Consider the following 27,831-nt stretch of genomic DNA (forward strand, 5'->3'; position numbering starts at 1 on the left):
TTATAAATTATAAAAATTATATGAATTTTACAAAATTTTAAGTAAAATTTTAAGTAATTTTTTTCATGAGTAAAAAATAAAATCCACGTTTATAATGGGAAAAAATGGAAAATAAGTGAATCACAAAGAAGAACTATAATCTTATCTCCCAGAGATAATTGATTAGCATTTTGGTGACTTTTCTTCTGTGTTTTTTTTTTCCAGAATATATCCATACATGGATGTAATATGAGTAGGTATGTGGCATATACATTCAAATTGAGATCAAACTATGTTTTTTACAAGTTGCTTTTTAAAAAACTCAATAGGTCCTGAACATATTAAGTATTTTTAAGTAATCAATTAATTACAGAGTCAATTAAGTATTCACCTATAACAAATTTTAATGTTTGGATGAAATTCTGTCATTTGGATAAACCAGAATTTCTCTACTCAATCTCTCACTATTAAACAGAGTGAGTAAATTTTAGTACATTACTAATTTTTGAAAAGTCCTATATTAGTTCAGTATTCCATAGCATTATACATAATATAATGTGTATTTTTTACCATTGTTATACTTCATAAATTGAAATTTTGCTCTAGAAAATGTGAATGTTAAGAATGCTGCATTTTGCTGTTCTCCAAATATCAGATGTATCTGCAAAACTTCATTTTTAGATGGAAATCATTTGTACATTCTAAAGTCATGGCTTAAACATGAGGACTTTCAAATACCTGCAAGAATTAGGACAATATCAAAGATTAAAGAAAAATTAGTTTCTTCATCATGAACTTAGGAGGAAGGAATAAAAAATTAGTACTTATAAGAGTTCATTGGGTTATTAAACCAATTATTTCCCTCCTTAAATGCTTTCTAAGGCCTGGGTAGGTGCATGGTCTGTGGCTAAAGATCCAATAGTATGGCTTTCATGTGATAAATTAGACTATTGGCTCCTTCTCTGTGAACCATAATACTCCACACATTACACCGACAGTATGATTTAGTGAAGATCTGTTGATGGCAGAATTCTAGCCATAGACTTTAATAATAGTCAGTTGTTCTACAGTCCAGGAAGAACTTGGCACAAGCAAGGTAGGATAGCAGGACTGTGTATTAGAGAGATTGTGGGAAGAGATCAAAGCAGAAGTCTGGTTGCCTAACATTGGGGAGGGAAGAGTTGAGCTGTGACTCATACTCATCATAGTCTTCTAGGGACCATCTCTGAAAAGGGATAAGGTCTGGGGTTTGATTGGCCACCTGGTGTTTGGGAGATGGGTGCTCTAAATTAGCCAAGAGGTTCTTGGATTGAGGCTGTTCATTCATTCCTTAGTTTATTCCCTGTTGACTCAGGAACCTGGGACAGGACAGCTTCAGTAGGATCAGTTTTGGGGAGTTGAGGAAGGCACTCACAGTGAATGTTACATCAAGCCAGCTGTGTCTTCTTGTTCACTTTCATGTTTCTGGTATCCCCCTAATAACAGTCTTGCATCTTTACTTTCTTCTGGTCTTTTCAAGATAGTTGATGTCTACCTTTTTGATTTCACATTTTTCTCCCTCTGTTCACAAAGTTTTTAAACAAAAGGAAAAAACCAAATTGTGTGTAGAATTTCTTTTTTAGCCTTTTGACTAATTTCTGAGTGGAATTTGGTAGAGAGAAGACATTCGCTAGAATCCCATTTTCTGTCTCAGTTTGACTATTAATCAGACAGATACTTGGAATTTGTTTTTCCCTAGTAGCAATATTGTATGAAGATTAATGAGCTTATGTTCATGAACTGCTTTGTGTTGATCATGAAAAATTTTAATATGATTGTATGATAGTTCTTCCATACCCATTTTTAATATCCCAACGCCACCTTCATAGCTATCAAGGCACCTTCAATTTATGCCTATAATCATTATCTTCTTGTTTTTATTTTATAATGGAAATGAATTTATTCTCTGAGAATACAGAATCATTATAAAAGCCTTCAAACAGTACACTGAAACAAAGTCACAGCTAACCTATTTATCATGCAGTTGAGGAAAAATCCTTTTATTCTTAGTTCACAAAGAGGTTTGTTTATTTTTTTAAATCAGAGATGAATGATAATTTTTGAAAAAAAATTTAAAGATCACCTCTTCAATCCATTAATGAATGACATCAGTTGATTTCTTCATGTTGCCCTTTGTTTTATGGAAATAAAACCTATGCCATATTCAATTTACTGATATTTGACTTAGGAATTTTCATTAGTATTCACAAGGGGAAGTTGTGTATAGGTTTCCTGTCCCTCTCATCTTGTTATTATGGAAGTTTCCATGGGTAGTTTCCTTGTGTTTTAGGGGGAGGGAGGTTAACACTTTCTCAGGTTTTTGGATCAGGATTGTGCCAGCCTCATAAAATTAATTTGGAAGCTTATTACTATTTTTTTTTTTTTTTTTTGCGTACGCTCTGGAACCATTTGAAAATGGTGGGCCCTACCTATCCCCTTAAAGACTGGCAGAACTTGCCTGTAAAATCAGCTAAGACTGGTATCTTGTTCGTGATAAATCCTTGACAACAATGTAAAGTTGCTGTGAAGGCTTATCCAAAGGCTCTTGACTATTATCTTTTTAGTAGATAGCAGTATAAAGTTCTTGCTTGTCCTGGTTAATGCATTTTGCTTTGAATTCTTTTTTTTTTTAAAGATTTTATTTATTTGAGATAGAGAGCAAGAGCACAAGCAGGGGGAGGGGCAGAGGGAGAGGGAGTAGCAGGCTCCCCAGGGAGCAGGGAGTCCAATATGGGGGCTTGATCCTAGGGACCTGAGATCATGACCTGAGCTGAAGGCAGACGCTTAATCGACAGAGCCACCCAGGCGCCCCCATTTTGGTTTGAATTCTACATTGATAGTAACATTGCCTGCTTTATGTCTATACAAAGACTTTGTACGTACATGTTCTTAATCAAAATCTGGAAGCAACCCAATATCCATCAACAGGTGAATGGAAAAATAAATTGTGATATATTCACACAGTGAAATACTACTCAGCAACACACACAAAAAATGAACTATTAATACATGCAACAACCTGGGTGGATCTTAATTACGTTGAATGAAGGAAGCCAAAGGGGGGCCTGGTTGAGTGTCCAACTCTTGATCTCATCTGTGGTCTTGATCTCAGGGTTGTGAGTTTGAGCCCTGTGTTAAAAAAAAAAAAAGAAGAAGCAGCCAGACATAAACACACACAAATGTACAATATGTATGATTACATTTATGTAAAATTGTACAAAATGTTCACTAATCTGTAGTAACAGAAAGTAGATCCTTTATTGTCTAGGATGGCCGTAGGGTGCAGTGGGAGAAAACCATGAAGGAAGTATTACCAAGGGGCAAAGACTTTTGGGGGTGATGTATATATCCATTATTTTCATTATAGTGATGGTTTTGTGAGTGTATACATATGTCAAAATGTATCAAACTGTGTATGTGTATTTTAAGTGTGTGCAGTTTAGTATACTTCAGTTATTCCTCAGGAAAGTTGAATGATTTATCCATTCAACATTGACTTGAAGTGCAGTCTTTATCTGATTCTAAATTCGTGTGTGTGTGTGTGTGTGTGTGTGTGTGTGTTTTAGATACTCTCCAATTCTATTGAACAAATGTATTTGACTTTATATTTCTATACCGATATCAAGAATCAGGGGTGCCTGGCTGCCTCAGTCAGTAGAGCCTGTGACTCTTGATCTTGGGGTCATGAGTTTGAGCCCCATGTTGGCCATAAAGATTACTTAAAAACAAACAAAAAACCTCCCAAAACAAACAAACAAAGAATTAAACAGCATCTTTTTAGTAAAGGTATTGAGAGACCTGGGAAGCCACCGGGAAAAAAAAATATTGATGGATTCATTCTCATACACCAGGATAAACTCCAAGCCCTATACCACTCAACCTCTGCCTTGGCCTTACAGCTAATGACCGATACTCAAGTTGGGCTATGGCATGTATTAGGCTCTGGCACTAATACCAACATCTTTTTTTTTTTAATTGAAGTATAGTTGACACACAATGCTGTATTAGTTTCAGGTTACAACATAGTGATTCGACAAGTTTATAGTTAATGCTATGCTCACTACAAGTGTAGCTACCATCTGTCATACAATACCAGCATCTTTTTATTCTAGAGGGCTTCCTGGGACACCCCTGCCCCCGGCCCTTCCCCAGGGCTAGAATTTATCAAGCAGGCAGCTGCCCCCTGTTTTTTCTTGCTCTTCCATGAGTACAGATAAAGCTAGACTTCAGCTTTTTTCCACAAGAGCCAGGCCTCTGATGAAGTCCTATGCCCCCTGGAGAACTGCGGTGTTTTTTTGATTACTAAACTGATTGCATTCACTCTCTTGGCAGCCATACACAGCCTCATTTTCTAAGGAAAATAGGGTGCATGCACCCAAGTAAGAGGCATTCCTTCCTTTTTGCTTCCCTGTAGTTGGGGAATACTGATTGTCATGTGGCACTTTGAATATTTACTGAAGTGTCTATAGCAAAATTAGTGCACTTAGATCAGCATTATCCCACTCTGCACATTTAAGTGTATCTCTCAGACCTGCTCAGCTTCTTCAGAATGCCTGTGTATCCTGACCAAAGCCATAGGACTGCACTTCATGGAAGGACAGGACACACAGCTGCAGCTTACTGATTTAGCTAAATTGATAAACTATTCACAGTATGAAAGTTTAACTTACTGTATATGATGAATAACTGATAAACAATTAAAATAGTATAAATTACATGGTTAAGTAATAAGTCAAAGTAATTAATAACTGGTAAAAGAATGACCATTTGGTCCTAATCACCCCATGTTTACTTGTGCACAGAACTTCATGAACTGCAGGGGGAACTGTAGGCAGAGGTTTGGCTACAGTTTCCTTAAGTCAGTAAGGTGTAAGTCTGGCTGATAATTCAAACTAAATAAAGAATCCTTTAAAAGCCAAAAAAAGGGTTGGTAGGGTACCATTTTATCTGGAGGTTCTCTTAGCCTCAAGCTGGAAGAAAATAAACTGATAACTCTTGTATATAGTCCCCCCGCCCCCATCCGCTGATCGTTTAATGTCTGTTTAAAGAATGAAAGAGCAATTTTACTTGAATGGTTAAGCATTCCTTTTAAACAACTACCACTGTTTAATTGTCTCAGACAGTTCTGAAATGATATAATTAGGGTACTTTCTGCATTTCTACTTAGGCTTGAAACTCTCTTCCTGTTATGCAACCTTAGTGCTTAAAAATATTTTGTAGCAATATCTGTATACTTATTCAATTATTACTGCCAGATCCTCTCCTTTACTTAATTTTTATCTGTAAAGCAATTTTTGTTATGTGTCTGTACACAAACTCCAGCATAAAGCAGTACGGTCTCCACATCATTGCAGTTGACCCAATTACTTTGTTAACTTTTTCATTCATATGGGGGCTTGAGGAGGATCTTTTAAAAATTAAGATCTTAATGATGTCTGAACAAATCAGAATTTGTTGGGAGAATAGTTATATATCAAATAGACAAATTATAAACTGTCCTTGGTTTCTTTATTGTTTGGAAGACATTGCAAATCTGAATGCATGTGCTCTTGTGTCTCCCACGGCATCGAATACAGCAGCTTTCATGACTTTGCCCATTTAACTATGATTGGGTGAACAGTCCTAGCTATGAGAATCAGTATGTAAGGGAGGATGACAGAAATGGAAATAAATATAAAATACTTTCAGTATAAAGCACCATGTGTACAATGCATGCACCAGAGGTTATGGTAGCCACAAAAGAGGTTGAAACCTCTATAGATAAAGGATGACTTATCATGTCTTTACTGTCTGCATCATGCCTTCATCGAGTTGAATTCTGGTTCACATTCTACCTGACCTCTGAAAACTTGAGAACAAACTCTAAAACAGAATTGTCATTAGATAGAGAAGGTCCCTTCTCCTCCCCCTGCCTCTGCCCATCCTCTCAAGCTGAAATTAGTACCTACTTCGATAAGTTTTGCTTTGTTCTCCTTGACTTTCTCCCCCAGAGTCAGTGAGCAAAGGAGTCACCTTGGTAATGGCTTGCTTGAGCAACTAGATTCTCCAGAAAACCTAAGTTCACTCCTCTTTCATTTTGCATCAAAATATTTATATAATCACCACAGTTTGAGTCACTGCTAAAATTGAGACCACAGAGGGCCTAGAGGACTAGTTTGGATAGTTTATTGGTTTATAAAAGTAACATTTTTTTCCTGATTGCAAAATAATCATATAATTTCATAACATTGGAAAATACAGAAAAACACACAAAAATACCTATAATCCCAATACCCCAGAAATAGCACTTGTAAACATATTGGTGTATAACTTTCTAGTCTTCTTTTCTTATGTATATATTATATGTGAAAAATAAATATAATATCTTTTCTAGCTAAAATTAATAATTTCTTCAACACATATTTGTTGAATACCAACTATGCACTATTGTGTTTGACACTGGATTATTACACAGTAACTGTTTTAAACCCATTTTTATAAATATGTTATAAGCATTTTCCCACATCACACACCATTTATGACCTGTTTTTAGATAAATTCGAGACTTGATAACCCTGGTCCACTGTGGTTAAGGGAATGTACCATTTGAGAACTATAGGGAAAAGAACTGCCCTCCCAGAAGGGCTTATCAGGTCACCATGTGGTATTGTGCTCAGACCTTGGTCAGGGAATCCTATCTTGTTGCTACTCAGCATGATAGAAGTTCCTGGAATGGTTATCAAGAATAGGAAAGCAGGAGGAGCACTTGGGAAGTTGTAACTTGAGACTCATCTCCAAATCATATGTTGAATTAATATTCTGATTAAAAAAACTGGATCTCTTGGCCAATGTTGGCCCATTTAGAAACAAAAGATATCAGAATGCTTCTGGATCACATATTTTAATCTATTTTTTACAAAGATAATTCAAATTTGAAGCTTTTTTCTAGTATTAACTCTAATTCTGACATATTCTTCTGTAGACAATTCCAGATCCATTTTTTTTAAACCTCTAACCAATCCCTACTCTTAAATAGTCTATGCAGTGCCCTCAAAGTAATTTTCCTTACCAAAACTGGGTGTATACTGGTAGGCCGAGCAGGCATGGTCCCTCCTATCACAGTACTTACAGTCTAGCAGAGGAAGAGAGACAAACAGTTAAACATACAAATAAGTATGTCACTATAGATTGAGAAAATGTGTTTCAAGGAAACAGTTTCTAGGATGGAGATTAAAGGGCACAAACCCTTACACTGGCTGATCAGGGAGGACCTCTTAGGGAATTAATGTATAAACTGAGGCTTGAAGAATGAGAAGGAGACAGCCAAAGAGCCAGGCAGAACCTTCCTTACACAGGTCCAGGTGGGTGTAAGCTTAATATGTCTGAGGATGTCACATGCTGCTGGAGAATAGTGAGTGCCTATTGAATGGCTTTAGAAGAGGTGATAGTGATGGGCAGGGACGTTTGGGGCTGGAATTACATCATATGCAGGCCATGATAGCAAGCTTGGACTTCAAGGAAAATGAAAAACCAACTAAGAGATATTAAGCAAGTAAAAAATATAAGGAGATTTATATTCAAAAAAGATCTATACTTTGTGAGGAGAATCTATTAGAATGGGACAATTGAGGAAGCATGAAGATCAATAAAGATACCACTGTAGCAGTTCTGGGAAGAAATGATAGTGACTTGGATTAAGGTGGTGACAGTAGATTTGGGAGATGTTGTTGGATACACTATAGCAGTATTGTTCAACAGAAATATAATATGAGCCACAAATACAAGCCAAATATATATTTAAAAATTTCTCATAACCAAAGATATTTGCAAATGATATATCCAATAAGGGATTAGTATCCAAATATATAAAGAACTTTACAACTCAATGCCAAAAAACCAAATAATTCAATTAAAAATACATGGACAGGGGCGCCTTGGGTGGCTGATTCAGTTAAGCAGCCAACTCTTGGTTTGGGCCCAGATCATGATCTCATGGGTCATGAGATAGAGCCCTGAGGGGGGCTATGCCCTCAGCAGGGAGTCTGGTTGAGATTCTCACTCTCCCTCTGCCCCTCCCCACCCCTGAACACACGCTCTCTCTTTAAAACAAATAAAATAAATCTTAAAAAAAATCTTTAATAAAAAAATCATATTAAAAAGACATGTACTGTATGGTGACTAACATAATATAATAACAAATTTTATTATAAAAAAAAAGACATGAACAGACATGTCTTCAAAGACATACAGATAGCCAACAGACATATGAGAAGATGTTCAACGTAATCACCAGAGAAATGCAAATCAAAACCACAATCAGATGTCACATCACAACCTTTCAGAATGGCTAAAATCAAAAACACAAGAAACATAACTGTTGGCGAGGATGTGGGGAAAAAGGAACGCTCACGCACTGTTGATGGGAATGTAAACTGGTGCAGCTGCTGTGGAAAACAATTTGGAGGTTCCTCAAAAACTTAAAATTAGAAATACCATATGATACAGTAATTGCACTACTGGGTATTTACCCAAAGAATATGAAGACACTAAATTTGAAAAGATATATGCATCCCTATGTTTATGGCAGCATTATTTACAATAGCCAAATTATGAAAATAGCCTGTGTCCATCAATAGCTAAATGGATAGAGTTATATTCCAGCCATAAAAAATGAGATCTTGCCCTTTGCAACAACATGGATGGAGCTAAAGTATAACGCTAATTATACTTATGAAATAAGTCAGTCAGAGAAAGACAAACACCATATAATTTCACTCATATGTGGAATTTAAGAAACAAAACAAATGAACAAAGAAAAAAGAGACAAACAGAAAAAAAAAAGACTCTTGGATATTAGAGAGAGGTGGGTAGGGGGAAAGGTGAAATAGGTGAAGGGAATTAAGAGTACACTTATCATGATGAGCACTGCATAATGTATAGAATTGTCAAATCACTGTATTTTACACCTGAAACTAATATAACATCAATGGCATGGAGCCTTTCCCCTATGGTATCTTCTAGGAGTTTCGTAGTTTCAGGTCTTATATTTAAGTCTTTAATCCTTTTAATTAATTTCTTTGAGTCCATTTTCATTATTATTATGCGATTATCCAGATTTTCCAACATCATTTATTAAAGAGACTATCCTTTCTCCATTGAGTATTCTTGGCTCCCTTGTCAAATATTAGTTCACCATATTTGTATAGGTTTATTTCTGAGCTCTTTATTCTGTCAGTCTATGTGTCTCTTTTTATGCCAGTACCATTCTGTTTTGATTACTATAGCTTTGTAAAACAGTTTCCAGCTTTGTTATTCTTGCTCAGGATTTCTTTGGCTATTTGGGGTCTTTTGTGGTTCCACACAAATTTTAGGATTCTTTTTTCTATTTCTGTGAAAAATGCCATTGACATTTTGATAGGAATTGCATTGGATTTATAGTTGACTTCGGGTATTATGGGCATTTTAACAATATTAATTCTTCTGATTTGTGAACATGGAATATCTTTCCATTTATTTGTGTCTTTTTCAGTTTTTTTCATCAAAGTCTTATACAGGCATACCTTGGAGATGTGGTGGTTTTTGTTCCAGACCACCACGATAAAGTGAATATCACAATAAAGCAAGTCAAATGAGTTTTTTGGTTTCCCAGTGCATATAAAAGTTATATTTACACTACACTGTAGTTTATTTAGTGTGCAACAGCCTTATGTCTAAAAAAAGGTATATACCTTAATTAAAAAATACTTTATTGCTAAGAAATTCTATCATCTGAGCTTTTAGTGAGTCGTGATTACTTACAGATCACCATAATGAATATAATAATGAAAAATATTGCCAGAATTACCAAGATGTGACACAGAGACATGAAGTGAACAAATGCTATTAGAAAAATGGTACCAATAGACTTGCTTAATGCAGGGTTACCATAAATTCACTATTTGTAAAAAAAAAAAAATGCAATATCTGTAAAGCACAGTAAAGTAAAGCATAATAAAATGAGGTATGCTTGTGATTTTCAGTGTACAGATTTTTTACCTCCTTGGTTAAATTTATTCCTAAGTTTTTTATTGTTTTTTGATGCTATTATGAATGAGGGTTTTTTAAAAATTTTTTTCATTTATTTTGTTGTTATAATGCATAGAAGTGCAACTGATTTTTGTGTGTTGATTTTGCAACCTGCAACTTTACTGAATTTGTTAGATTCTGGCATATATTATTTTTATTACTTTTATTTTCTGGATATTTGTCAAGAATGGTGAAAGATCTGAGGTTTTATCTTATATGCAAGTTAATAAGATAGCCTGCCACAGTTTCTTGGTTGCTGGCATAAGACAGGAGACTCCTAGATCAGAGACAAAAGACTATTTATTACTTATAGCATTAACAGCAATTCAAGAATGGGTATTTCTGCTAGTTTCCTGAGCCCCGCATCCCCCATGGCAATGTGGAGGCCCAGGTGATATTTCCCCACACAGTAAGTTGCATTACAGGAAAGAAACCCTGAGCTTAGGAAACCTGAAAAAATTTTAAATTATTTATTAATTTTTAAAAATTAAAATATAATTAACATACAGTGTTATATTAGTTTCAGGTGTGCAATATAATGATTCAACAATTGTATACATTGTGTACAAATGCATACATCAGTGCTCATCATAAGTATACTCTTAGTCCCCTTCACCTATTCCATCCTCCCACCCACCTGCCCTCTGGTAACCATCAGTTTGTTCTCTCTAGTTAAGAGTCTGTTTTTTGGTTTGTCCCTTTTTTCTTTGTTCTTTTGTTTTGTTTCTTAAATTCCATATATGAATGAAGTCATATGGTATTTGTCTTTCTCTGACTTATTTCAGTTAGTGTTATACCATCAAGGTCCATCCATGTTGTTGCAAATGGCAAGATCTCTTTTTTAATGGCCAAATAATATTCCATTATATATACATACCACATCTTTATCCATTTATCTGAATTTTTATTTTGAAGCTCCAAAGGGAGATACTATCTTTATATTCCAAGATCTGTTCCAAGTTCCAAGGCTGTTCACTATACAAACATCCTTGGATAGATAGTTCAGAACAAAGGAAGTTTAGTGCCTTAGCTTACATGATGTGTAGAAATGTGAGAGACCCATGAAAAATTGTTTTCCAATAATATCCATTCTTTGTCTCTACACCATCTTGGCTTTTAGAGATTTTCCCTAAGAATATGCCACTCTAATGACCACCCTGATTAATATGAACAGAAATTAGAACCAAATCCATTCACTTTGTCTCAGACAAACACATACTTATCAACAGCACTCTAAGCAGCAGTTGAGGCAAACTGCAGTATTGACCTCAACAGTGACCCTCATGTTTCTAGATTCTACTAGCTGAACAACTCTCATAAACTCATCAGGTCTCCCTTAGGAAACTAGATGGCTTTACTAATTATTAGAGAAATGCAAATCAAAACCACAATGAGATACCACCTCACACTCATTAAGATGGCTACTATCAAAAAGCCAGAAAATGAGAAGTATTGATGAGGATGTGGAGAAATTAGAATGCTTGTGCACTATTGGTTGGAGTGTAAAATGGTGCCAGTATTATGGAAAACCGTGGTGAGTCCTCAAAAAAATAAAAATTACCATATGATCCAGCAATTCTATATAGGTGTCCAAAAGAATCGAAACCAGGACTTTGAAGAGATATTTGCACACCCACATTTATAGCAGTGTTATTCATAGTAGCCAAAAGGTGGAAACAACCCAAATGTCCATTGATGGAGGAATGGATAAACAAAATGTGGCATATACACACAATGGAATATTATTCCGCTTTAAAAAGGAAGAAAATCCTGTCATACATTACAACATGGATGAACCTTGAGAACAATATGTTAAGTGAAATAAGCCAGTCACAAAAGACAAATATTACATAATTCCATTTATATGAGGCATTAAAGTAGTCAAATTTATAGAAACAGAAAGTAGAAATGGTAGGGGCTGGGGGGGGGAGGGAGAAATAGGGAGTTGTTTAATGGGTAGAGAGTTTCAGTTTGCAGGATGAAACAGTTCTAAAGATCTATTGCACAAAAATGTGAATATACCTAACACTACTGAACTGTACACTTGAAAATGTTTAAGATGGTAAAAAAAGTATGTGTATGTGTGTGTGTTTTATTGCAATTAAAAAAAGCCTCGGGGTGCCTGGGTGGCTTAGTCGTTAAGTGTCTGCCTTCGGCTCAGGGCTTGATCCCAGAGTCCTGAGATCGAGCCCCGCATCGGTCTCCTCTGCTGGGAACCTGCTTCTTCCTCTCGCACTACCCCTGCTTGTGTTCCTTCTCTCCCTCCTGTCTCTCTCTCTCTGTCAAATAAATAAATAAAATCTTTAAAAAAAATGCCTCAAACTAGGTGACTTTCTCCTTTACTTTAGTTTCTATATTGACTTAGCCATCACCCAACTTCAACAATTATCAACTCATAATAAAATTAATAATTTATTCCTGTTTAATCTATAGCCCTACCTACTCCTGCATCCTTGATTATTTTGACATCATATAATTTCATCTATAAATTTGAGTATATCCAAAAGATAAGGATTTCTAAAAATTTTTATTATTAATTTTATCAATCTATCACACAAAACCATCATCACACCTAAAAAAATTAATGATTTTGGATTGCTGTGCCTAAGTGTGGTCTTCTTTTTTCTTTACCCTAATTAAAGTTTGTATTGATTCTATATCTTGATATATTTCTTCAGTTTGGAAAATAATCAGACATCATCTCTTCAAATTTTCTTTCTGCCCTCTTTAGTCCCTCCTTTCTTGTGCAACCCTAATTACAAGATTGGTAGATCTTCTCACTGTATCATTTATATCTCTTGCTTGGTTCACAGCAAACCTATTATGGAAAAAAAAAAAAAAACAGAAAAACCTGAGTCCGAGTTCCTCTGAAATATATTTGGGAGGATAATTTATTGTCATAATTTTTTATTTGTTTCTACCATACCCCGAAGCTGTTATGTTCTGATTCTGGGCTTTCTAGCTTCAGGGTGCCATAAACAGCCTTTATATGGAAGGTCTGAAAAAAAGAACATGGATGAAAATGGGAGTTTCTTGCCACTTGGAATAAAACCTCAACACTCAAGTTTTTGTTTTGGGATATAGATGTAGGAGGAGAATGGCAATGGGAGCATGAAGGTGGCGGCGGGGGGGGGGGTTGTTGAGGAGGGCAAAGGATACAGAACTGACAAGAGTGTGGATTAGCTTTTAGAGATTGGGGTGGGGTGCCAATCTAGGTGACAACTTTATGAATACTGAGAACCTGTCCCCCTTGCCCTCATAGTGAGGTCTTCAGATGGGGAGTTAAAGAGGGGCATGCTAACGCTGTGAATGGTGAACATTTATAACTCTTAAACACTGACTTAAGGGCACCTGGCTGGCTCATTCGGTAGAGCATGTGACTCTTGATCTCAGGGACATGAGTTTAAGCCCTGTGGGGGGGGGGAGGTGTAGAACTTCTTAATAATAATTTTTAAAAGCTGACTTAAGAGATCTCTGGCAGAGAAGAAAGGCATGGCCCATCTTTGGATGGACTGGTGGGTTTAAGCAATAAGCATTTCATGTACGACTATGATGTCCTGAGGATCAGGAGAGATTTACCCTCTTCTCAGGGCACTACCCTGCCCCCAGTTCTGGGAGAGCTGAGGAGGAAAAGGCAGTCTTCCAAATGTGAGCTGGAATATCTTGATACTGGCTGGTGGGGGCTGAACAAGATTTTCTTCCAAGTGGAGCATATCCATTAATGTGATCTATCTTGCTCTTGAATGTTATAGGACAAATTCATACCTTGTTTTGTTCTCCAAAACTTATTGTTATCATCCGGCTATACTTTTGTTTTTCTCAACTTAATCTAAATTTAAAAAACAGTTGTGGAAAGTAAATTTAGAAGCACTCTTTTATCCTTTGACTTCCTTTGCTAGCAGCTGTACCAATCTTTCAGAAGCTTCAAAAGGACACATAGAAACAAGGAAAAAAAATCAAGAATGCTATTCTGAAGTGCAATAGACCTGGAGGAAGAAAGAAACCTTGATAGGAGCAACAGGTAGTAGCAATGAAAGGTGAATTAGACAGAATAATGCCCAGGGCAAAAGAAAGGAATGATGTTGCACAGGCTAAATCAAAGAGTGGGGCCTGAGGTGTATGCTGGCAAGACTTTAGTCCATTCTTTACCTAATAGACCATCCCACACATTTACCCCTTACCCCCAGTCTCTGTCTTTACCTCCCATATGTGATTCATCTACTGTGCTGGAACCCTGACTCCAAATAATAGTGGCCAGCACTGGTGACTTGAATTCCAAGTCCTGTTGCCCAACAGGGAAGGAGATCTGCAAGAGGAATTAAAGAGGGTGTGGTTACTGAAGCTGTGTCACAGTCACGAAAACGTGGAACTCTCCATGAATTTTCTCATTAAAATATTATGCATTGTTCTATAGTATTATCTAGCACAGGTGATTTTTGGTACTGTTTAACTGTTAACACAACTATACGGCGGGTTAAATAGGCTTTTATGGCCTTTCCTAAGAACCTAACCACTGAGTATACCATTGTTTCTATGGTAAAATGCTTTTAAAATCCTACAATAGACTGACAAAAGAACCTTTGGATATAATGTTTGCAAATTGGATTGGCCTGGCTGGGTTAAAGAGGCTCACCCTGCTTCTCAGCTTTAATGTCTATCCCTGTACAAAGAAGGCAAAGTCTTTTATAGTGACAGACAAGCCACCTACTCTGAATTTAAATAAAGATAAAGATTGGTTCCTTGTAGGAGAGCCTGTCTGATTTAAGATAGGCCATATTTAATGAAATGTGGCACTAAATGGGACTGCTTTAAATGAAACAGTTTGTAGAAAGTTCTGTAATATCAAACCATCTGTGTTTACTTTTGTCTGAAAGCAAAAGTTTCATTCTTATTTTGAGTCAAAAATGGCATTGCTCATTGTGATAAAGGGCGTGAGTATTATCAAGTAAAAAGTAAATCAGATTGGGGGTTTTATTTTTTTACTGGTTGCCATTTTTGATGGAGAATAAATTAAATATGTCAAGTCAAAAGTGAGGTAAAGAGGAGGTAGTTGACAGTTTAGTCATGGTTGATGTAACACTTGTTTTTCTTTTACATGAACACATTATACCATCCATCAGGACAAATTAATATGTCTTGGGCCTTTAAAAACTAAAAAAAAAAAAATAATAATTGTAATGGTTCCAATAACAGCTCCAGATGAATGCTGGAAAACAGATATTCCAAACTATCGAATAGCGTATGTATTACTTGGCTCTGTTATAACTGCAAGTAAATGCTGCTTTTGTATGAAATTTCCTTGACAGGCAGCGGAAGGACTGTAACACATCTATTGCGAACAAAATTGGAATGGGAATGAGACATGTTACAACAGAATGGTACCTAATTCCTTCTTGCCACTTGGACTGAATTAAAATAATAAATAGTTAGGACAATTAAGGGTTCTTGGTTAAATGAAGGAATAATTTAATTAAAGAGTTTTTTTTTTTAATGGCAGGATCATACATACATCACTTGTGATACAGAGATTTTGTTTTAAAAATATGACTTTTCTTATGTAGGGAAATAGATTTAGATCCCAGATAAGTGTGTGTTAAATGGCAAAAGTATCAGACACACTTGAGAGACATATTCAACTGTGGTATGGAAAGTGTTTACATGAAAGGGCAGTTCCTACTTGCTGTTTACTGCAGGTAAGGGGCTTCAGGATGCTGTCCTGTGTTTGAAAGGGGTGAATCATGCCATTATTTATTGCAGTTAATTGCTAATGTTTGTGGAAAGCACAGTATGTTGCAAAGCAGGACTGAGTAATCCATGATGACCTTTTGTGCTATCAAAGCTTTATCAATTAGAAGCCCCTGATTGTAAATTCAGAGAACACCCAGTGAGTGCCATCAAAGAAAAATTACACTTGGCTTCTTATGCAATCCATTTTTGTAGGAGGCTCCTTTTCCTTCAAACTGAATTCTCTCTAGGGTACTGTTTCCAAATCTACAAAGTGAAGCATATTCAAAATGTTTTCCAACTTCAAGGAGTATTGTGGTTTTTACAAGCAATAGCAGGAATTACAGAAAAATGGTTATATTTTCCTGGTAAATGCCTTTCTTCTTGAGGCCCCTGTACTGGCTGCCTCACTTCCTGGTCACTCTTTCCCCCATCTATTATATTTTGTTTATTCTGGGCTTGTGTGACCTTTTGAATGTTTCCAAATTGTTAATTAAAGCCCTTATTTTACTAATACTTTTCACTGTGAGTCAGTCTTAAAATACTCATTCTCATTCACTGATCTCCAGACAGGCCTGTTCAGTTCTTACTTCATGTTGCCGCAGCTTTGGATATTGTTTTAATACCTTCTTCTTGAAATGCTCTGCTCTCGTGTCTTCTATGACTACATTATCCTGGCTTTTTTCTGTTTACTTTGTCCTTTTTCTTCTTTTTAGAACTGACTTACTTTTTTAATATTCTCTAATTTGGTTATTACCAAAGGCTAACGCCTCAGCTTTCTTTTCCTCCACTACTCCGTTGGCAAGCTCATCTACTTCCAACCATTATCCAGGCTCCAGGTCTGCATTTCCAACTGCTGTCAAACATCTCTACCATCTACAGCAGACACATTCAAAATCACATTCCAGTCTTCCTCTGCCAGATTCAGGATCCTAAATTGTTACCTGAATCACTCCCTTAAATCTCCTCACCAATTTCTCTTGGGGGATTACTGCGACTGATTACTTACCCGGTGTTGGCACTAAGTTATAGTTCTCCTTTCTCCCATGTTCCCCGCAGCGTGGGCTAGTCTACAAGACTGCACTTCTGGTTTGGCTTCTATTTATAATTGCTGAGGAGTTTATGGAGCAGTCGGGTAGCTCTGGTCTCCGCTGGGCTCCCTCAGTTACAGGCTGGGTAGGTGGCTCTGCTGACCTTGTTGGGGCCCGCTCACATGTTTCAATGTTTGCTGGCTACAGGTTGGTCTTTTATCTTTTTATTTTCTGCTCAAAAGGCAGCGCAGATTTCTTCTCATGGCAGAGGCGGGGCTTCAAGACTGTAAGCCTCTGACAACTCATCTGAACTAGAGTGAGAGGCCTGGTGGTCCATTCAAGGCAAGAGGAAATGGAGCGAGGGAAGTGACCCCGGTATGGAGGGCAGGACAGGTGCTGAGAGGAGTGATCAAGCTGCAGAGACTAACACTCAAGTGAGGAAGCAGGGCAAGTCAAGAGTACGTGCACAGAGGTGATAGCTCACAGAGCATGGCACCCTCAGTGTGGACTGAATATACCGATGGCATAATTAACGGCCTTCCTATGCCCACAACCTTCTCATTGTGACTTTGCAGGTTTTCCATGCAGAGACTATTCCCCCAGCCCTTGAATCTGGGCTTGCCTGTGGCTTGCGTTGGTCAATACAAGGTAGATAAAACCATCAGGTCTCGGCAGTTATATCTTGAAAGCCTCTGTGGCCTTCCCTTTCTCTATTCCCACCGAAAGGTGAATTGCTTTTGCTGACTTAGATAAGTCGTCAGTCAAGTTTCAGTTCTTCAAATGAGCCATGATTTTCCTGCTTCGGGGCCTCTTCCTCATGCCAGGCTCCTTTTATATCTTCCATTAAAATGTCATCCCGTCACAATATATTCCCTAAACACCTTATTTAAAGTTGGTTTCACTGTTTTAATTTTTTTTCTATTTTTAGTTCTTTGTTTTTATAATTCATTATAATTGAGAATTATTTTGTATACTTTTTTCTCTCTAGTCAGACTGAGATCCATGAGGATCTAGTGTCTGACACATTTTTGGCACTTAATAAATAGTTATTGAACTAATCAATAAGTTGGATGGAGACATCTTGGGGTAGGGGACTAAGCTGGGTCAGGGCATGGTCAGAGCTCAAGGTCAAGCTATCTGAAAATCCCAAGGCTAGTGGTCAATGGTCAAAATACAGTATCCAAAGGAGAGTGATTGACTCATTCAGTCTGGACTGTTGTTTAAAGGGGTCTCTTCTGGTGAGTTAAGAAAAGGCAGTAGGCGTCTGTGGGGCAGTGGGTAGTCTTACTTATATCCATATGGGCTACTCATACACAGAACTGTATCCTATTGTCCTACTTGGAACTACCTTAAGTTGTTATTGGTCCTCAGTCAGTATCTAGAGGAATAGGCTAGAAGGCCTGGAAAAGGTGGGCATGTTGCTGTCAGCTATCTCCCTTCCATTAGGGCAAGAAGGGACCAGAGTTTAAGACATGGGTTTAATTCAGTTATTGTCATTCTAAGGAAAAGAAGCTCTCAAGTTACTTCAAATATGGTGGAAGGAGGTAAGCAAAACAGGAATTTCAGCTGAGTGGGCAGGCCTCACAGAAACCACACCACAACTGAGTCTCAATGAAGCTGAAACAAAATCTCAGGTGGCTCTTCAGATCTCAGTACTAGGAGTTCACAGATCTTTAGACCAGGTCTCTGCCTTTAGTATAACTCAGCAATTCTCTGTGCCTCTTCTTTTTTGGTGTTCTCTCCCTTTCTCCATTTCTAACTTGCTCCTTTTCTTCAATAGTTCTTGAGTCTGAGTCAGACTCACCCTTGGAACTTTAAAAATTATCTTAGTTTGGGTTGTTCTAACAAAGCAAACAAAATGCATGGCTCATAAACAACAGAAATTTATTTCTCACAGTTCTGAAGGCTTGAAGCCCAAGGTCAGGGTGACAGCATGACCAAGTTCTGGCAAAGACTCTTTTCTGGCTTCTTTCATAAGGACGTTAATCCCGTTCATGAGGGCTCTTCTCTCATGACTTAATCACATCCCAAAGTCCTTACCTCCTAATACCATCACCTTGAGGGTTAATATCTCAAAATATGAATCTTGGGGGGGAGACGAACATTTAATCTGTAGCGAATATATACATCTAATCCTATCCCTGTAGATTCTGACTTAGAATAAGCTGAATAAAAATAAGGATTTTATTTTTTTCCTCAAAGTTGTATCCTGTGCCTAGAATAGTGCTTGGCACATAGTAGATGTTCAAAAAATATATGTTGAGTAAACAACGGTCTAAGGGATGGGACTGAGATGACTGAGTTTTTAAGTTTCTCCAGTTATCTAGAGGTGTGGTCAGGTTGACAGCTACCATGGTATACTCGGTTTCTTTTAGCTACTTTACAGATGCATCTTCAGAATGTCATCTTGTTCATGGCTTCTGCTCTATTTCATGGCCTGTTTCTCTGCATCATTTCAGTTTTATATCTCTATTATATTATATATTTCTATATTTCATACTAACAGCCTATTTCTCTGTATTTAGCAATTCAAGTTTCTGTTAGCAAGAATGATTGGTCTAGCTTATTTCTGTTTGAACAGATTTCCCACATCAGAGCCCTGTACAGTTAGTTTGCAGATTGGATTCCCTTGCTTCTCTCTAGCCTAATGATTTGTAGCCAAGAAGAAAGGAAGTAAAAAAACCAGAACCACATGGTATAAAACATAGCAGCTTAACAGGCAGTGAATGTGGCAGGTAAAAGGACTGGTTTGTCTAGTACAGAAGGCTTAGTTGTACCTCCATATTTTTACTAATTATAATTAATTGAGTAAACATCTTTGAGTGCCTCATGGGCAGGTGTTGAGTGCCTTACATGTGAGGTGCAAGAAATAGTAAGCAAGAGAAACATGTAGTCTTCCCTTATTGAGCTTATTCTGTGATAGGATAGATAGGCAATTAATAAAGCCATTAAAATAAGGGGTCATATAAAAGAAAAATGGGTAAGTTGGACCCCATAAAAATGGAAATCTTTTGCTTTTCAAAAGACACTATTACGAAAGTGAAAAGGTAAGCCTTGGCCTGTGAGAAAATATTTTCAATATAATCAGAACATAGAGAGAACATTATAACTCAGTAATAGTCAACCCAATACAAAAGTGGGAAAAATATTTGAACAGATACTTTACTAACAAAGGTATACGAATGTCACATGAGTATATGAAAAGACATACAACATCATTAATCATTAGAGAAATGCAGATCAAAACTGCAGCATGATACCACTATGCAGCGACTTGAATGGCTAAAATTAGAATGACTGACCATACCAAGTGTTGTCAAGAAGACAGAGCAACAGGAATGTTCAAATATTGGTGGGAATGCAAACTGAAACAGCCACTTTGGAAAGCAATTTGGCAGTTTCTTATAAAGTTGAACACATACTTATCATATGGCCCAGCAATCCTACTTGGAGGTCTTTGCCTAAGAAAAATGAAAATATATGTCCAGACGAAGACTTGTAAGTAAATATTCGTAGCATCTTTATTCCTAATGTCTCCAAACCAGAAGCAAACAATTTGGGAACAGGTTAACAAATAAACAAACTGGTACATCCAAGGAAAGGAATGCTGCACAGCAATTAAAAAAAAAAAAAAAGGGACGAACTACTCTTACAGGCAACAAGGATGAATTTCAGAAACATTCCATTAAGTGAAAGAAGCCAGCCACAAATGACTGCCTACACCTGCATGTGTGATTCTATTTTGGTGATATTATGGAAAAGGCAAAACTACAGTGACAGAGCAGATCAGTGGTTAATCTGAAGCCAGAGGTGGGGGGCCGGGGAGTGACTAACAATGGAACTTCTTGGGCAGGTAAAAATATTCTATATCTTGATTGTGGTTGTTGTTACACAATTGATATATTTGTCAAAATGTATTAAGTTAAATTGGCTAATTGTATACAAATTATACATAAACTAAGCTGAGTTTTAAAAAAGAAAAATGAAGTGTGATACATGCTTGGATTGAGAGAAGCAGGGGGTGTTCTGGGAGCACAATATAGGTCACCCCACAATCCAGCAGAGTCTGAGGGAGCTTTTCATGGGATGAACCACTAGCTGTCAGCAGGAGTAGGAATAGGCCAAGTGCACAGAGTTAGATGGAAGGGAAGGGGGTTCTACAGAGTCAGCAGCAGAGGTTCAGGAGCAAGAGAAAACAAAGAACTTTGGAGATATTAGTGAAGGAGGAGGAAAAATGAGTGTGGAGAGGTAGGTGGGGCAAAATAAGGACTTTTATTTAAAGTCATGTTAAGTTTGGATTTTATCCTAAGAGTGACTGAAGGGTTTTAAGTCCTTCTCATTATGGAATTATATGATGTGATTTCTGATTTGTAAGAATGTCCCTGGCTGCTGTGTGACGAATGGGTTGGATGGAAAAACACTGACTAAGAGGGCATCAGATGATCGTGCCACGAATTGGGGGAGTTGTCAGGGGCATGGACAGAGGTGGGAGGATTTCAGAAATACTTAGGAAGTAGAATTTCCTGTGGGAGTTGAGGGTGAAGGAAGAATCATTAAGAATGGCTTCTAGGTTTCTAGTTTGGATAACTGGGTATGTGGTGGTGCCATTCACTGACATAAAGAATAAAGGAGCCAGAGAGGGTCTGGGGGCAATGTGATAACTTTAGTTTTCTACATGTTATTTTGAGGTGCCTGGGAAGCCTTCCTGTTGTGTTTAGAGGTGATTGGATATGTAGATCTGTTGCTTAGGAGACAGATGTCAGCTGCAGAAATAAATTTATGTCATTTCCATGTAGGTAGTAATTGAAATCATGGAATTGATGATTGAGAAGATGAATGAGTAGGATGAGGAAAAAAGGGGCCCACAACAGAACCCCAAGAAATTCCAATGCTTAAAGGAGAGATAGGAGGAAAATTAGGAGAGCACTGTTTTATGGAAGCTATTAGAAGGAGTGAATGGTCAACAATATCAAATGGAATTGCTTCATTAAAGAATATGGTGAGTTTTAAGGTTCTTGATTAATATGTACAGAATTTTTGAGAGTTGCACTTACAGTAAAAGATGAATCACTGTTACACAACCATTAAAAAGAAAAAGAAAGTTAATGGTTTGATGGCCTGCGAAAAGGCAGTGCATTTCTTTTTTTTTTTAATGTGTATTTTTTTTTTTTAAGATTTTATTTATTTATTTGACAGAGAGAGACAGCCAGCGAGAGAGGGAACACAAGCAGGGGGAGTGGGAGAGGAAGAAGCAGGCTCCCAGTGGAGGAGCCTGATGCGGGGCTCAATCCCAGAACTCTGGGATCACGCCCTGAGCCGAAGGCAGACGCTTAACGACTGAGCCACCCAGGCGCCCCAGGCAGTGCATTTCTTACACAAGATGGAAGAACTCAGAGTTTTCTATCATTTTGTTTTGTCCGCCCCCCCCCTTTGGATTTTCCTCCCCCATTGGAGACTTTTAGAACACTAAACATTAAAGAGCTTCCAGAAATCCACTTATATACATTCTGGGTGGAGAAGCTTGCATCAGATATTCCCTTATTTACAAATCCATGAGCAAGAACATACTTTTTGCAATGTTTGCTTAATAAGTACTATCCACCTTAATTCCCCTGTTCCTTTTGGTTTGTTTTATTCCCTGAACGGGTGTGACTAGCTTGAAGAGATCAATGGGAAAAGGTTTTTGATCCCCCTACCTTAAGCAAGAAGTGTTTGTCAAGCGGGCAAGAGAATCAAACACTGGTGCAAAGAGAAACTGTTTTTAAGTGAGTTCCAGTTGCATTCCAATTGATCTTATTACCATGGTCAGCTTTAGTGGTCCATGGGAGAATGCTGGAACAAAAGTCTCTACTTTTCCAGATGCCATCTTCCTTTTCCCTTTTTTCTAATTGCCTTCTTCCCAAAAAGGAAGCTGTAGAAAGCTTTTGAAGAGCTAGAATTATAATTAGAATTATCACTAAAGATGCAATAGGAGAATATTTTTAAGGAACCACTTGAAGGTCATGGTTACAAGAACTCAAATAGAATAGACCAGGAAATGGCTTTAGGGCCCTTACTAAATTCTGGTTCCAATCAGTGACAATTTCTGTAGTCATTACTTTGTTCAAGTAAGAGGGGGTAAGACTTCCAAACTATCTGTGCCAGTTATCAATTTATTGTTTCTGAGCTCCAAATTTACTTTTCAATATATGCTTGGGATAATGGATTGGACTGCTAAACCTTTCTCTGTCCCAGTGAGCACAATATTAAGTTTTGTCAATAGAGTCTGCCTGAGGGACACTGCAGGAAGACAAGAGCTTCTCTTCCTGCTTCCATGTGCTACATTGTGCTTTTCTTTTCTCCTGCTTTGAGGTCTGCCAACAGTGTGTATTTATGGGCCATCTATTGGTGCTCTATCCCAAATATGTCCCAGAATGTGTAGTCCCTTGGTGACCTTGCAGGCCTGGGCTGGACCCAGTGACTATCTTGCTTCAACCTTCCCAAAGTGGGCACTGGTGTGCTCAGTTCTAATGCTGGCAGTGGAATCTGATTTCTTTCGTGTGTTTTCCTTGCTTGTTTGAACTCCAGAAAGTTGTTTCCTATAGCTGTCTCACTATAGATACCATGTACTCCAGGCCTTGTACCAGCAGTAATGCCCTGATTCCCTCTGTATGCTCACGCAGAGCCTTGACTCGCCCACTCCCTGGAGGGTTATTTCTTGCTGTGCAGTGACTTTGGCCTGGCCAGTTTGCAAAGAGCTCCTCTGTCCAGTGGGGTACAGCTATACCTTCTCCAATGAGTTTTTTTTAGCCCAGCCTTAGGGAGGAGGCCCTCTGTCCAAATTTCTTCTTTCTTATGTACTTTGCACCAACCATAATGCTCTCTTTAGAGTTCTCTTACATCTTTATAGTTTCTTCTCTATCACAGTTAAATGACTTTTTAACGCTAAACTTCTATTCAAATTACTGTGTGGTTTCTATCTTCTAATTACACCCAGACTGATACACTATCTTTACTTAAATCTATTACACAGATATTTCCCAGATTAGTCTTCCGACAGCTCAACTCTTCTTTAAAACACAAATCAACACTGCCTCCCCCGCAAAATAAAAGACACAACAACAATCTTTGAGTGATTTGGCATTGCCTGGCATTCAAGACCCTCCATGATCTGATCCCTGCCTGCCTTTACAATCTTATTTTCTACTCTTTCTAGAATAACGAAGGCAAGCAGCACTGTGCAGTACAGAAAGTCCACTTGTAGTTTTGACTTTTAGCTCTACTACTTATTACTAAGCAGACAAGGGCATGTCCTTAGATTCCACTGAATTTCAGTTTACTCTCAGAATATGCAGAAGTGCTTTGTAAACTGTAAAATAGAAGGAAACTGATTATTTTTAGAACGTGAACCGGAGAAAGAAAACATCCAAACTGGTGGGAAATTCAACCTATTCAAAATTCAAACCCCTTGGGAGAGGTATTCTTATTCCATTAGAATTTGATAAAGGGTCATAGGGCCTTAAGTGTGTGATGAAAGATGAGGGACCCAACTACTTGTATAGAAAAGAGGTAGATTTCTCTGGTTGCTCATGGATTGGACTCATCTTTGTTGGGCATCAGGCCAGCCTGTGGATGTTTTTATCAGCAGGTGGTTCTTCTGAATTCCTCATTATCTTGGATACATAATGCTGGGTGAAAATAGACAATTCCAGGAGAACTTGAAACATGAATATGAAAGGCATTTAAAAATTTATGTGAAAAAACATCCTTAGGGAAGAAATACAGGATTCCTTCTTTTATAGACTGAAGAGAAAGGTGAGTTCAACAGAGGGTAAAAACAAAGAGAGGTAGCCATTCCAGTCTTGCTTAGACAAAACCCTCATTATCTAACCTTTCTACAGCTCTTTGTATTTTCCAAAGTCCTTTACAAATGCATTTTCCCCCATGTAATAAGCCTCTGATCAAAGCAGGTTACTATCCAACTTTCTATTTTCTAGATGAGAAAAAAAGAGTTCCAAAGACGTGAAGTCACCTTCACAAGTCCCAGGATGAGTCAAAGGTGGAATGAGGTTTTGAATCTTTGCCACAGAGTTCTTGGCTTAATTGCTCTGCAACGTGTTATTTCCTGTCTTGACTAAAGCTCTACAAATTGGTTAAAAAAGATTCTTAATCTAAGAAGCCAAGTCTAGAATTCTAACTAGAGGATCCTTTGTGGGAAGTCTTGAGGTTTTATTAAAACTGAGATTTCTCTGGGCCACCGTTTTAGAGGGCTGTGGAGAAGAGCAGATGTGGTTCACAGACTTGAGAGAAGGAAGTATTAGACTTCAGATGAGGTACTCCTTCAGGTCTCCTGGGGATTAGAGTTGCATCTCTTTATAGAAGAAATCTGAAAGTGATGCTTATATGATTGGCATCTGAGAAAGTGGTTTAGCTCAGTGGTTGAGATTTGTCTCCAGTTCTCATGTACCCAGTCCACTCTTCATGTGTTTGAATTCTTTTTTACCCGGGGGTAGAACCTGGCCAGTCTCCAGTTTGTGGAATTCTAATTTAGGTTATATACTTCTTTGCAATGTGAATCTATTTCAGATTTGATGTAAGATCTCTGACTAGTACATTGCCAAATACCCTATAGGTACCTCAATAAATATTTATTAATGTTAATCATGAGAATGATCTTTTTCAATGTTTACATTTGAAATATATACTCTACCAATACTGCAACAGGGAAAACTTTCAGGATAATTACATTTTGCATTTATATCCAGTGATTTATTTCTTAGAATCTCAATTTTTGGCAGAGACATGATTATGGTATTTTCTTCCCCTCAACCTTAAGGTTATTGGCAAATGTTAGTCCTATTTTACAGATGAAGAGTGTAAAAAGGAAAAGGGAGTGGTTGGCAAAAATTCTCACAGTGAACTGAAGTACAGAATGAAAAATTTAAGTATGTTTCCAAATTTCACTAAAAATACTCTTATCCTGAGAACTAAACTAATGAAGAAGTTATGATGAGGCATGGTTAGTTCACATGCAAGGAACTATCCCCCTGACTAAAATTTAATTTTAAAAATGAATTTTTCTTTTGACTCTACCTGCAGATTATATAGCCTCTATTGGCAGCTGGAGGCTGTTTTTTCCCCACTGATTTTAACCTGTGGTTGTTTATTTCTCATGATTCAGACAGTAATATTACCTATTTCTATTATTGCTATTTTTTCTTTTTTAAAAAATTATTTAAATTCAATTAACATATGCTGTATTATTAATTTAATGATTCATCAGTTGCATAGAACACTCAGTACTCATTACAAGTGCCCTCCTTAATGCCCATCACTCAGTTACCACATCCCCCATCCACCTCTCCTCCAGCAACCCTCAGTTTGTTTTCTATAGTTAAGAGTCTCTTATGGTTTGCCTCTCTCTGTTTTTATCTTATTTTTCCTTCCCTTCCCTTATATTAATCTTTTTTGTTTCTTAAATTCCACATGAGTGAGATCATAAGATATTTGTCTTTCTCTGACTTATTTTGCTTAGCATAATACCCTCTAGTTCCATCCACGTCACCACAAAAGGCAAGATTTCATTATTTTGGATGGCTGAGTAATATTCCAGTGTGTGTGTGTGTGTGTGTGTGTGTGTGTGTGTGTGTGTGTATACCACATCTTCTTTATCCATTTATCTCTCGATAGACATCTGGGCCCTTTCCATACTTTGGCTACGGTGGACATTGCTGCTATAAACATTGAGGTGCAGGTGCCCCTTTGAATCACTATGTTTGTATCCTCTGGATAAATACCTAGTAGTGCAATTGCCAGGCTGTAGGATAGCTCTATTTTTAACTTTTTGTGGAATCTCCTTACTGTCTTCGAGAGTGTGGCTGCACAAGTTTGCATTCCCACCAACAGTGTAAGAGGGTTCCCTTTTCTCTGTATCCTCACCAACACCTGTTGTTTCCTGAGTTGTTCATTTTAGCCATTCTGACCAGTGTGAGGTGGTATCTCACTATGGCTTTGATTTGCATTTCCCTGATACTGAGTTATGCAGAGCATTTTTTCATGTGTCTGTTGGCCATTTGGATGTCTTTGGAGAAATGTCTGTTCACGTCTTCTGTTCATTTCTTGACTGGATTTTTTGTTTTTTGGGTGTTGACTTTGATAAGTTCTTTATAGATTTTGGATACTAGCCCTTTATCTGATAAGACATTTGCAAATATCTTCTCCCATTCCATAGGTTGCCTTTTAGTTTTGTTGACTGTTTCTTTTGCTGTGCAGAAGCTTTTTATCCTGATGAGGTCCCAATAGTTCATTTTTGCTTTTGTTTCCCTTGCCTTTGAAGATGTGTCTAGCAAGAATTTGCTGCAGTTGAGGTCAAAGAGGTTGTTGCCTGTGTTCTCCTCTAGGATTGTGATGGATTCCTATCTCACATTTAGGTCTTTCATCCATTTTTGGGTTTACTTTAGTGTATAGTGTAAGAAAGTGGTTCATTCTTCTGCATGTGGCTGTCCAATTTTCCCAACACCATTTGTTGAAGAGACTGTCTTTTTTCCATTGAATATTCTTTCCTGTCTTGTCAAAGTTTAGTTGACCATCTATTTTTTTTTCAAATCAACCCTATCAATATAGAAATTTAGCCAATATTTTGTGTTTTAATATATAGATTTATACTTTAAAAATAGTATTTGAAGTTAGAATATCTGCTAATACTTCCCTTAATCAAAGTAGATATCTAAATGGTTTTAGATTAGTTATTTTAGAAAAAAATTCAATAGATATTTTAGAAATGTAGATATTAGTAGATATTTTAGAAACTACCTAGTTTTAGTAAAATTTTATATATTTTTATATTTTACATAAAATACATACTCCTTATAAATATATATTCATAATTTATATATTTTATATTTCATAAAAATATAAGCATTTTATTTGTTTATTATATTTTAGTAAATATCAGTAGATACTTTAGAAATAGTGTTTTTTTTTTTTTTTTTTTTTTTTAGGTAATCTCTGCATCCAACCTGAGGCTCAAACTCAC

The 27,831-nt window shown here is 37.2% G+C and overlaps 1 long non-coding RNA gene across 1 annotated transcript; it reads left to right on the top strand.

The window, feature by feature from the left end:
* Positions 1-212: 212 nt before the first annotated feature.
* LOC121105849 lies at positions 213-27,831 on the top strand. The gene is made up of 3 exons (XR_005838605.1): positions 213-236; positions 18,321-18,361; positions 27,797-27,831. It is a non-coding gene; the product is annotated as an uncharacterized LOC121105849 (long non-coding RNA).

This window comes from Ursus maritimus, unplaced genomic scaffold (assembly GCF_017311325.1).
Source record: "Ursus maritimus isolate PB19 unplaced genomic scaffold, ASM1731132v1 scaffold_3, whole genome shotgun sequence".
Classification (NCBI taxonomy): domain Eukaryota; kingdom Metazoa; phylum Chordata; class Mammalia; order Carnivora; family Ursidae; genus Ursus; species Ursus maritimus.